This window comes from Odocoileus virginianus, chromosome 17 (assembly GCF_023699985.2).
Source record: "Odocoileus virginianus isolate 20LAN1187 ecotype Illinois chromosome 17, Ovbor_1.2, whole genome shotgun sequence".
NCBI classification, from domain to species: domain Eukaryota; kingdom Metazoa; phylum Chordata; class Mammalia; order Artiodactyla; family Cervidae; genus Odocoileus; species Odocoileus virginianus.
The window spans coordinates 53,974,548-53,984,424 of NC_069690.1; the positions used below are offsets into that span (position 1 = coordinate 53,974,548).

Consider the following 9,877-nt stretch of genomic DNA (forward strand, 5'->3'; position numbering starts at 1 on the left):
AGGTCTCAGTCCCCCTCCAGGAGGACAGTCAGGCCTGCAGGCTCCCACTTCCGCTTTTCTTCAAGCCTTGCTGCTTCCTTGTTCAGCTTCTTTTCGGTTTTGTTCCTGGAGCTGCTGAGAAGATGGGGGTCGCCGAGGAGCAAGCCTACCGGCAGAGCCTGAGACCCCCGGGCCAGGTTCTGTAGGTACTTCCGGTGAGGAGACCGTCCCAAGCCCCCAGCTCACCTCCCCTTCCCTCCCACCCCCAGACCATAGGCTGAAGTTCCCGTCTAGCCCAGCCAGTAGCTCCTTGGTTTCCCTGTGGTCAGGGTGAGAGCCCCGGGGAGAAGCAAGCCCCAGGGTGTGTCCCGCAGCGTGACCGCCCCGGGGAGCGGCCCTTCCACGAGCCCCCCGGCTCAAGGCCCGCACCCCCAGGTGGCACAATGACCCCCAGAGTCCCTGGGTGCTCTTTCACCTTGGAAACCTGTCCTCCACTTGGCCAGAAGGTCCTCGGGCTGTGACCTCCCTTCCCAGGCAGCCCCCACCGGACCCAGCCCAGGGCCGAGCACACAGCGGGACTCAGCAAGCCTGTGTGGACCTCTCCTTCCCCATCCACGTGGAGCTCAGGCTCCAGATACACACACACATGTTCCCTGTGACATGTGCCCCGGGGTTGCACAGAACAGCCTCACGAGCATCGGAAACTACTCCTAACCTGCCACCTGAGAGCTTGTAGATAGTTAACTCTAAATGCCACCACCCGGAGTCCCCTGAATGCCCTTCCCTTCCTGCTCTGCCTATAACATTTCCAGAAACGTGTATTTTTCAACCACCAAAGGTCAAGGTCTTGAATGTGAAGGTCAAGAGGTGGGAGGCACTGGCAGGAAAAGCAGCAGGAGGCTGGGTTATGGCTCATCCTCACCACCCTTCGTACTACTGGTGTGGTCTTGACCAAAACCCGAAGCTCCTGTAAAATGTCAGTAACAGTAGCTAATTGAAGGGAATAGAATAGTATCATAATTACACAAACACTTGAAGATGAGATAATAGTGTCCTCAAGCCAGTTTTTTTCCCAAGGAGATATATCTTTCGTCTAATGAAAGGCAATAGGAAAATAGGATTTTCTTTAATTTATTTTTTGGCCCTGTTGTGCACATGTGGGATCTTTGTTTCCCGACTAAGGATCAAACCTATGTCCCCTATAGTGGAAGCACGGCATCTTCACCACTGGAGAACCAGGGACGTCCCAGAAAATAGGGTTTGATAGGAAGACATATGCTTTACAAATAGTCTGCCAGATGCACCTGTCTTTAGAAACCTAGAGAAACACTTAAACTACCCCAAAGAGGAAGTTCTGTTCAGTCGCTCAATCATGTCCGACTCTTTGCAACCCCATGGACTGCAGCACACCAGGCTTCTCTGTCCATCACCAACTCCCAGAGCTTGCCCAAATTCTTGTCCATTGAGTCAGTGATGACATCCAACCGCCTCATCCTCTGTCGTCCCCTTCTCCTCCTGCCAGCAAAGAGGAAAGGCCAGGGAAATTGATCCCCATCACACCCATCCTCTTCACCCTAACCTGCCCACAAACCCTAAGCAAGAGACAGATTGATGCAAAATTACCCCATGACATCAGAAAATTAAGAAAGAGGTACTTTCCCCACTGGTCTTCAAAGACTATTAGTGCGTGAGATGTAGGGGAAAATGAAACCAGCCAGCTGCAGGCCTGAGCCCCCTTCCTCCAAGTGGGGGGTGGGGGGTCTTGCAATCAGAGAGCCCCTCATCATAGGCTCTGGTGGTCCCAGGCTTTTGGATCTTCTTTCCAGTGTGGACGCCTGTGCTCGGAGGCCAGTGGGCAGGAATGATGTGGTGGTGATGGGTAGGGGGTTCCTGGGCAGACCTGCAGCCGTCTGTTGAGCTCTGAGAACCCAGATTTGGGGCTGGGGCCCTGCAGAGCTTCCCTCCCTGGGGCATCACAATCTCAGAGCCGCCATCCTCGCCCTAGGGAGGTGAGGCTCCCTCAGCCTTGCTTCTTCCTCCTCCTGCCCAGGAAGGAAAGCCAAGGGGGCCTCAGGGAGGGCGTGTTTCATTCATGGCGGGTGAGATGCGGCCCAGAGGCTGATGAGAAGCAGGAAGCGGCTGGCGCCTGTGGTGGGAGGTGAGAAGGAGAGCTTGACATCTGGGCGAGCTGGCAGTGGGGGACGGGGCTGAGGGTGATGTCTCTGATGGCCACTGAGCACCTACTATGTTCCGGAGGTGTGTGTGGTGGTGGGATGCGCCACCGGGGGTCATCACAGCAGGATCCACAGGGCAAGGGGAGGGACTCCGAATGAGGAACAGCCAGGGGAGGGGTGGCAGGGAGGGACAGACGCAGGACTGGGAGCATCTGGTTTCCCTTCGGCCAGAGCCTGGGTGAGACCAGAGTCTGCTGACTCCACAGCTTCCGTCTGGAGGGCTGGGAGGGACAGACGGAAGACTGGGAGGACAGATGGAGGACCGGGAGGATGGACAGAGGACTGGGAGGATGGACAGGGCCTGGGAGCGGAAGGACGGATGGGGGACCGGGAGGACGGACGGGGGACCGGGAGCAGAAGGATGGACAGAAGACTGGGAGGACAGACGGAGGACTGGGAGGGACAGACGGAGACCTGGGAGCATCTGGTTTCCCTCCGGCCAAAGCCTGGGTGAGACCAGTGTCTGCTGACTCCACGGTTTCCGCCTGGCCCTGCCAGCGTCCCTGGGGCCGCCACACCTCACCTTCCTGCCCTTCTCTAGGGAAACTCCCCTCGCATGACCTGACCCTCCAGGGGCCCAGGCGGCTTGACCAGCCCGTGTTCTGGGGCCACCGTCCACGGCCAACGTGAGGGCCATTAACATGCTCTCCTGCTTGGGTCTGGATGAGCTGTGGTCCAGACCGAGAGAAAGAGGAAGCTGTGGGCGGGCAGACGGACGGGCGACCGTGCCAGCCGAGACCTGAGAGCCCTCACGGCCCCCGAGGGGGCCTCCAGGCTCCCTGTCACGTGCAGAGCCACTGCTCGTGGGGCCTGGCCCCAGGGACACTCTCTCCACCCCGGGGAGGGAGCTGGGGCTGCACCTGGTCCAGCAGGGGCCTGTGGAGCTCACCCGGCACCCACGGTTGGGGTGCGGGTGGTCAGCAAGGGGGGAGCGTCCACCTGCGGCCGCTCCTGCCCCTCTGTGCAGGTGGTCTAAGCGCTCCCCAGGGTCGGACGCGGGGATGGGGCTCCTTGAGCTGGAGGGCTGTAGCTGGCTCTTCACAGACGTTCCTTCATCCTCAGACCCCCCCCACCACCATGCCTGTCACTCACTCTCTCCCAGCCAGGCTCAGCCGTCTGCTCAGAAGACCCCCTCCTTCTCCCGGCCCCTCTGAGCCCCGCAATGCCTCTTTCCAATAAGATCACCTCCGCCCAGGTGTTACTGCGTGCCTCCGTTTCATGGAAAGGCTGGAAGATCTCACAAAAGCAGGGACCACCAGCAGCTCCAGGCTTACACACAAGTGCCCCATCTCTGCACTTCCCGGGGAAGGAAAACCAGACTGGAGGTGGGTCCAGAGAAGGCCAGGCCACCGAGGTCTCTCTTGCCTGCTTGCCAAACTGCACCGCCAGGGAGAGGAAAGGGACAGAGCTTAAAATGGACTGTTAAATCTGTCCAACCGAGCCCTTAAGGCGTGTGCGTGTCACCTAGGTTACATCACAAATGAGGTTCAAGCAGAGGCCAGCGGCCTGACTCCTGGAAGGGGGAAGCAGCAGGCTCCAGACCGACCACCAGCCCCTCCCAAGCACCTGGGACCACCGAGCGGCTGTTGTCTAAGTGGGCAGCCTTCTCCTGGCTCTGGCCTCCAGTGTCTCTGCCGAATCGCCTGAGATCTCTGCAGGGAGCCGGGCGGAGGCTGAGGGGTGGGAGAGGGGAGCTGGCCTCCCCAGGACCCTGGACTGTGAGGGTGGGGGCGGCACAGTGGGGAGGGTCCAGCCTTTGTGTCGGGAACCTGAGCGGCTTTCTGGCTTTTTGTGAGTCCTTGTTCAGTCGGCTTCTCCTCCTGTGAAAGGGGAACCCTGCTCCTCACCCTGCCCCCTTGGCGGGGAGGCATACAGTGAGCTCAGAGATGTGAATCCATCTTTCTCAACATCCGCCGTATACCTGTGTTCATTTCTGCTCCAGCAGGAAGGTGAGACCACGCACTTGTGAGAACCCACATCTGTTCATGGTCAACCCGAAATGCCGGCCCATCAGACCGTGACTCAGAAGGCAGTGAGCACACAGGTCCAGGCGGGGAGAGGGCGCTTCCGGAAGGCCTGGAGGGCGCCCACACTGCTGACTCGGGAGCAGGGTGGGGAAGAGGCTGTTGAGGCCACAGGAGCCAAACTGACGGCCTTGCCAGGGGGTCCCCGCCCCTGGCCCTGCCCCCATCATCACCAACCCCCTCTGTCTCCTTCTCATTCTTGGGCCGCCCCGGGCAGAGGCACCCCTGTGCCTGCAGGGGAAGGCCTGGGTGCCAGACGGGGGACTCCTTCCCTTGTGCTACTGAGGGATCAGCCAGGAAGCGGTCACTTACAAACTCACATTCGTTGGCTTTGAGAGGCACACTTCGCCTTGAGACTGAATGTGTGAGTTTCACGCTGAGGGTGACCCCAGCTCCCAAGGCTGACCGCAGGAAGGTCAGAAGCTTCCTCCCCACCTCCAGAATTCCTCTAAGCATCCAGATCCTGGGCCTTCCCTGATGATCCAGTGGCTAAGACTCTGTGCTCCCAATCCCAGGTTGGATTCCTGGTCAGGGAGCTAGATCCCACATGCCACAGCTAAAGACCCTGCGTGACACAACTCAGACCCAGCACAGCCAAAGGAATTAACTAAAAATAAGTAAATATTTGTTTAAAAAATACATCCTGACCCCACTGCTCACCTGTCTCACACCACAGCAGCCTTCCTGCAGACGTTTTTCAGAAGCTGAGAGAATGTGTATGTTTCAAAGGGCCAGTGCAGGCTCCAGGGCTTTGTACTAGGGGAGCACTAGCTGTAGACATAGACGGCATCTCCGGCTCCGTGGACTTGCATTTGAGTAAGCTGGTGATGGACAGGGAGCTGGTGATGGACAGGGAGGCCTGGCGTGCTGCAGTCCATGGGGTTGCAAAGAGTCGGACACGACTGAGCGACTGAACTGAACTGAACTATAGACAAGAGCTTCCCAGGTGGAGCAAGTGGTAAAGCACCCGCCTGCCAGTGTAAGAGATCTAAGAGACGCGGGTTCAGTCCCTGGGTCAGGAAGATCCCCTGGAGGAGGGCATGGCAACCCACTCCAGTATTCTTGCCTGGAGAATCCCCTGGACAGAGGAACCTGGCAGGCTACAGTCCATGGGGTCCCAGAGAGTCGGACACAACCGAAGCAACTTAGCAAAAAGAAGAAGCAATTATGGACAAGGATGTGTCTCCATTCACGTTCCCAGGCATCGTGTTGAGTACTGTACGTCCTGCCAGTTAGGCAAGAGTCAGCCGTGCTGACTTACCTGGCCCTGCGTCTTTTGTCTTCCCTTTATCTCTTTCTGGTTTCCTGTGCCACCCTGATACCCAGAGAAGTTAGCCCACTTCTGTTTTCTGAGCCTCTTAGCACATTACAACATGAAGAGACACAAAAAAGGACAAGTGAAAATTAGGTAATTTAACAAATCAGAGTTTTTGCAAAACACACAGAGCAAGAAATTGGACTATTCTTTAGACTTCCGCGAGATTTATAAAAATATTATTTCATGGTGCAGGCTGGTCATGGGCCCCAGGTGTAAAGTTATGGGAAAGGCTCCCTCACCCTCTTTCTTCTGGGAAGTCCCATAATTTATGAGCCTTTATGGAGAAACTCACTGAAAATAATGTCAATACTAAGTTTGAGGAAATGTTCTGAAATTGGGTTCTGGTGATGGCTGTACAACTCTGTAAATGGACTGGAAATTACTGAATTATATAGATACTTCTGGAGTTTCAGAGGTAAAGAATCCACCTCCCAAGCAGGAAATGTGGGTTCAGTCTTCTGGGTCGGGAAGACTCCCTGCAGAAGGAAATAGTAACCCACTCCAGTATTCTTGCCCGGGAAATCCTGTGGACAGGGGAGCCTAGCAGGCTACAGTCCATGGGGTCACAAAGAGTCAGACACGACTGAGCCACTGAACACGCAGGCTTGCTTGCTTCATGGTCTGGACAGGTGGATTGCTGGAGGGAAAAAAAAAGCAAGTTGAAGTCCGTTGTGAAGATGAACCAAAAGACCCTCCCTCCACCCCACCCCATCCCATCCATCGCCCTGGGCCCTGCAGGTCTTTCTCCTTGGGTTTTGTCCCTTCACCTGTCCCTCGCCACCAGACCCTTCCTGATCAAATGTCACTACGCCAGAGGGCTGATTGCCTCCTTCCTGCCAAACGAGAGGAAAACAAGAGAGGCTGTCAACAGGCCGGGACAAAGTCATCAGAAACTTTCAGCAGAGGGGATGGGTGTCTACCTGTCTCTTCCTGGGGAACGGGGAGAGACAGTTCATTGAGGGCTGCGGTGTGGGTGCCGCTTGTCAGCAGAGCTGAAGGCAAGACGGCTTGCTGCCCTGGCCTGGTGGCCACTCCATGTGCCCAAAGCATGCCTATCTGCTCCATCACGCTCTGAAGTCCAGCACCTTTTGTGCTTCAGCTCCCATCTGCCCACCTAGCCCCAGATTCCTGGCTGTGTCTGGGCTCCACCCTTGCCTGTCTGCCCCCTTGGTCGGCCCCAAGGGGACACATGAGAGCCCCAGGGGTTCAGGGTGACAGGGAAGGAGTGAGCAGGGGCTGGACAGGTGAGCTGGGGTGGACCAGATGGCCAAGCCTCGCCGTGGACCAGGCAGGCTGTGAGGCAGTGCTGGGAGGTCCCACAGCCCTGGGCCTAATTCCCAAGGTGGCCCCAGCCGGGGAATACTAGTCAGGCAGCCGAGAAGCGGTGGAGCAGGGGCTAGAGACAGAGGAGGCTGGCGGGCCACAGTCCCGAGGGTCGCAGAGAGACGACACGGCGGAGTGCTGAGCATGCCTGGCCCGCTCGGGACAAGTAAAGAGGCTTCCTTAGCACCCCTGCAAGGATGCAACGGGCCAGCCGTGAGCGGTCCCTGTCGCCATCTGGCGGTGGTCGCCAGAACTGCCGGCTCTCTGGGGCAGGTAACTGTTTCTTGATGCTTTTGAACTGTGGTGTTGGAGAAGACTCTTGAGAGTCCCTTGGACAGCAAGGAGATCCAACCAGTCCATCCTAAAGGAGATCAGTCCTGAATATTCATTGGAAGGACCGATGCTGAAGCTGAAACTCCAATACTTTGGCCACCTGATGCAAAGAACTGACTCATTTGAAAAGACCCTGATGCTGGGAGGGATTGGGGGCAGGAGAAGGGGATGACAGAGCATGAGATGGTTGGATGGCATCACCGACTCGATGGACATGAGTTTGAGTAAACTCCGGGAGCTGGTGATGGACGGGGAGGCCTGGCGTGCTGCGGTACATGCGGTCACAGAGATTAGGACACGACTGAGCGACTGAACTGAACTGAACTTTGTTTCTGTCTCTGCAAGTCAGGAAGTGCAGACAGAGGCTTCTGTCCAGGCATGCAGGGGTGTGGCACTGATCCTTCCTGATCCCCCAGCCAGGAGCCCAGGAACAAGGGGAAGGCTCCAGGCCCTTGAAAAGAGGATGTAGGGGCTTCAGAGAGGTGGTGGAGGAGTAGGAGATGAAAGCAGAAGGGATGGAGCTGGAAAGAGAACAGTGCCCCGCTCTCAGACCAGGAGGGATGGCAGACACTGGAGCTCAGGCTCTGGGGTCTCTTGGGCTCTTGGTCTGCAGCCAGTGAGACCAGGAGCGACTCAGACACCCAGCTAGATCCTCACCTCTGAGGTCAGCCCGGGGTGGTCCAGCTGCCCCTTTAAGGTGGGCAGGCTGGTGCTCCACTTCCAGCTACCTATGGACTGTTCTAGAAGAGGGGTGGCGCTGAGGCTGCAGGTGGTAGAGGGTAGCAGGTTGGGAAGCAGAGACAGGGAATCTAGTCTCAGCCCACCCCCCCCCACACACACACTCTGCCCTCCTGGTAATGCTCTCCACCACCAGGCTCTGCATTCAAGGCAGCGACACCCAGGGCTCCCTGCTGACAGGCACCGCTTTCTGAGTATGAGACCTTAAACACCGCTGAGGTTTCTGGCTCTGGAGAGCAGGAGGTCCAGCTCCCGTCATGGGCTATTTCAGGGGTCAGAGTGCATGTGTGTATGGCTCGGGTAGGGAGGGCAGAGTAGAAGACCCAGCACAGCACTGTGGGCCTGGGGCGAGGGGAGAAGCAGAAAGAAGCATAAACCTGAGCAGGCTCCTCTGTCCCACTCACCAGTTCATTTACACAGAAGCTGGCGGGAGTCTACACCCTGGACGCATATTACACTCTCCCAGGGAGTTTTCAAGAAAACACCCACGCCTAAATGCCTAAGCCACCTCCTTCATCTCCCTCCCCATTTTCCCTAGCCAGCTGGGTCCCAAGATCCTGACTTTATTGATCTGCCTGGAGTCCTGGCAGGGCATTCATGCCCCCAAGGAAGTGGGAGGAGGGAGCATGCCGCCAAGAGAGAGAAGAGGTTCCAGGCAGACCCTGGATGCATCCTGGAGCCAGTGCAGGCAGCACAGAAGTCCGCCAGGGACTCAGTTCAAGGGGCCACTCTCTAACCCCTGGACCACCACCCAACAGCTCTCCTGGGAAGGAGAGGACTCAAATGGGGCACTCAACGTGATAGTGAAACCTGTGACCGAGGGATCTGGTGTTCCACTGCAATCCTTCCATGAGGTCAGATCCACAGGGGTGGTGCTGAACATGAATGGACAGATAAAAGGATGGATGGATGGATGGACGGATACTGAAAGCGCTTAGGAGCTTAGACTCTGGGTCTCGCTACCTGGCTAGACCTGCCTATCATAGGAGACCCATACCTTTCAAAGCCCCAGCCCATCCCTTCCCTTCAGACTTTGTCCAGGGACCCCCCACCCCTTCCCTAGCCACATGACCTTGCGCTTGGACAGGCTGCCCTGAACCCGCGTGCCAGGACATGTCCCTCCAGGTTTAACTATTCCAGCCAGGATCCAAGATCCTGCCGTACTATTCATCTCCACCAGGGGGCGCTCTAAGCCCAGACACTATTTATTGGTCTCTGACTACTATTCATCGGCGATCCACACTGTGCCAAGCGCTGGGTCCAAAGCCGGGGGTAAGTAAGGTTAGACACTCAGTCCTGTCTGACTCTTTGCGATCCCGTGGACTGTAGCCTGTCAGGCTCCTCTGTTCATGACATTCTCCAGGCAAGAATACTGGAGTGAGTTGCCATTTCCTTCTCCGGTTTCTCAATAGAATTCTTCAATTTTTTTACGCAGTTCAGTATTGCCTTCTGAAGGTCAGAAACTTGTCAAGTCCTTTTTTGTAAGAGCACCACAGTACAGAAGTGTCTATAAATGACAAAAGACTTAAAAGTCATGGTTAAATATCTGATAAATTGATAAAGAAACTGGATAATACTTATTCCTTAGTCAAAGTAACCAGAGATCTCAAAATCAAATATAAATCACTTAAAGGCAAAGAAACTCATATAATCTGTTTATCAAAAATGCAAAAAAAAATACACGAAGATAAAATACAGCCTGGGATGGGCTTGCCCAGGGGCACTTGGAGAACTGGGTCCTGGTGCATTGGGAGGAGGAGGGGGCTGGAGATGGGAGACCCCAGGGGGAGGAAAGTAAGTCCCATGAGGAGGTGGGAGGGGAGGAGGAAGGAGGGAACGTGTGGCAGCAGAAAGAATTTCAGAATTTGAAACTTGGAAGAGGAGGGAGTCCGTAAAGAAACTCAGGATCCTTAGGAAGATAAAACCTG

At 56.2% G+C, this 9,877-nt stretch overlaps 1 long non-coding RNA gene across 3 annotated transcripts; it reads left to right on the forward strand.

The window, feature by feature from the left end:
- The first annotated feature begins 119 nt into the window (after positions 1 to 119).
- Positions 120 to 9,591, forward strand: LOC139039195 (uncharacterized). 3 transcript variants are annotated; one of them, XR_011492481.1, is made up of 4 exons: positions 120 to 194; positions 1,785 to 2,137; positions 3,316 to 3,538; positions 3,682 to 9,591. It is a non-coding gene; the product is annotated as an uncharacterized lncRNA (long non-coding RNA). The 3 variants fall into 3 exon arrangements; XR_011492479.1 differs by having other exon boundaries at positions 3,316 to 9,591; XR_011492480.1 differs by having other exon boundaries at positions 3,320 to 9,591.
- Positions 9,592 to 9,877: the final 286 nt, after the last annotated feature.